Genomic DNA, 3,091 nt, shown 5'->3' on the forward strand with positions numbered 1-3,091 from the left:
ATCAATTAAACCCTCACGGTGACAGATATCACATGGAGAGCTATTACCAGAGTGCAGGAAGGTATCACGATCAAACCACGGTCACGAAGATGGTGCACTGGGATCAGCACTCACGAATGAGGGAGCTATCAGTGGGCCAGGCAATGGCCTCGGGTTACTCTCACTCGACTGTTCATCCAGAATTTAATCCCGGTAGCAGGGATTCCCCTCCGACTACTTAATACACTTTAAGTAAGGAAATCTGTTGTAGGTTGCTGGTCTGGCCTGCATGTGAATCCAGACCCACAGCAATGGGTTTGACTCTCAAATTCCCTCTGAAATGATCTGGCAATCCACTTCGCTCAAAGGTTGGTCAGGGTGGGCCTGAGATACTGGTCAGCCAGAGACAGCAACATGCTATGAGTGCATTAAAACCAACACTGCTGGAAGCAGTGTCCTGGTCAATCATGTCGGTAGGTTTATGGACAGGGCTTTAAACTAACAAAGAGGATGCAGGGACAGGGTTCAGGTGAATGGAGCTTTCCAAATCCAAAGAGAAAAGATGAAGCATCAGAACAGCATGGGAATGTGGCTGAAGACAAGCAGAAAGGAAGAGGAAGGGACAGAGTTGAAAGAAAACTGTACACCAGCGAATAGGATTGTAACAGGACATTGTGGGAAAAATGTAAATTATGAAGTTTTTTTTTCACAAGGACAAACTTTCTGTATTTTGGTGACTTGTGACACAGAGAAAAATGGGATGTCGTCACCAGACAGACGTGATTACATGATGAACAAAAGGTGGAACATAAATAATCAACAGTAAACAACCTTACCGGAACTCAGGGAGAATGGAAAAGCAAGATGGGATCCCTGACAGTAATGGATAACAAAGGCCTTACAGAGAAAGAATTTGGCCTCAGATTATGCAGCTGAATCAGCCTAAATGCACATTCTGGGTGCCACGTGTCAAAAACAATAGCAAGAGAACAGTTTTTCAACTGCCTTGCAGTATTTCGTTGCTCATCCCTGCATTAAACAGGAATTCATTGCACTCTGTTACAAAGGTGGTGTGATGATTTTGGGAGACCTCAATCTTTGTATAATCTGAGACAGACATATTGGCAAGAATGATATTATCCGAGATCAGTCTTGAATATTTTAGTCAGTGTTTCTTTGAATAACACATTGTGCAAATGGCTAGGGATGTACCTATCTCAGATCGTCTGTTGGGTGATGAAGCTGAGTGAATGAATAATATTGCATCGAGATCCTTCAAGAAATTATACCGGAATTTAAAGAGATTATGACATTTTAAAGTGACCATAAAGCATACTAAAGCATCAGTAACAAAGCCAATTACATGATATTGAGAGAGAAAACTGACCAAGGTTAACAGGGTAAACAGACTGAAATGTCAGGCTGTAAATGAACAGTGGAAAACATTTAGAGCCAGAGAGACCTAGAGACGTACAGCACATAAACGGACCCTTCGGTCCAACTCATCCATGCCACCCAGATATCCTATCCTAATCTCGTCCCATCTGCCAGCAATTGACCCATATCCTACTAATCCTTCTTTTTATTCATATACCACTCCAGATGCCTTTTGAATGCTGCAATTGTACCAGCCTCCAACACTTCCTCTGGCAGTACATTTAATACATACACCACACTCTGCGTGAAAACGTTGCCCCTTAGGTCCCTTTTAAATCTTTCATCTCTCATTCTAAACCTTTGCCTTCTAGCTCTGGTCTCCACCACCCCATGGAAAAGACCTTGCCTGTTTATCCTATCCATGCCCCTCATGATTTATAAAACTCAAGCATGTCACCCCTCAGCCTTTGTCGCTCCAGGGAAAAGAGTCCCAGTCGTTTCAGCCTCTCCCGATAGCTCAAATCGTCTAACCCTGGCAACATCCTTGTTAATCTTTTCTGAACACTTTCAAGTTTCACACCACCTTTCGAATAGTAAGAAGACCATGCTTGCACGCAATGTTCCAAAAGTGTCCGAACCAGTGTCCTGTACAGCTGCAACATGACCTCCAAACTCCTGTAGTCAATGATCTGACCAATAAAGGAAAGCATACCAAACACCTTCTTCATTATTCACTTCCCTGCGACTCTACTTTGAAGGAGCTATGAACTCCAAAGTCTCTCTTTTCAGCAACACTCCCGAGGACCACGACATTAAGTGTATACGTCCTGCTCAGATGTGCTTTCCAAAAAGCAGCACCTCACATTTATCTGAATTAAACTCCATCTGTCACTCCTCAACCCATTTGCCCATCTGATAAAGATCCCATTGTAATCGAAGGAAACCTTCGTCACTGTCCACTATATCTCGAATTGTGGTGTGATCTGCAAACTTCTTAACTGTACCTCCGACATTCACGTCCAAATCTTTCATATATTGCCGAAAAGTAGCGGACCCAGCACCGATCTTTGTGGCACACCATCGGCCTCCAGTGTGAAAAACAACCGTCCGCCACCACCCTCTGCCTTCTGCCTTCGAGCCAGTTCTCTATCCAAACGGCTAGTTCTCCCTGTATTCCATGAGATCTAACCTTGCGAAACGATCTTCCAGGAGGAACATTTTCAAATGCCTCGCTGAAGTCTCTATAGATCACATCCAATGATCGCCCCTCATCAATCCTTTCTGTTACTTCTTCAAAAAACGCAATCAATTTCTTGAGATATGTTTTCCCACACTCAAAGCCATGCTGACTATCCCCAGTCACTCCTTGCCTTTCCAAATGCATGTAAATCCTATCTCGCAGGATTCCCTCCAACACTTTAACAACTACTGATGTCATGCTCATTGGTCTATAGTTTCCTAGCTTTCACTGATCACATTTCTTAAATTGTGGCGCCATGTTAGCCAACCACAGTATTTGAAATTACCTCACCTGTGATGATCGATTATACACATTTTTCAGCAAGGCACACATCGATCATTTCCCTAGCTTCCCATAAAGTTCCAAGGTACACCTGATCAGTTCCTGGGGACTTATCCACTTTTATGTGTTTCAAGACATCCAGCACCTCCTCCTCTTTACTATGGACGTTTTCAAGTTGTCACCATCTATTTCCCCACATTCTTTCTCTTCCAT

Source organism: Chiloscyllium punctatum, chromosome 18, assembly GCF_047496795.1.
Source record: "Chiloscyllium punctatum isolate Juve2018m chromosome 18, sChiPun1.3, whole genome shotgun sequence".
Taxonomy (NCBI): Eukaryota; Metazoa; Chordata; class Chondrichthyes; order Orectolobiformes; family Hemiscylliidae; genus Chiloscyllium; species Chiloscyllium punctatum.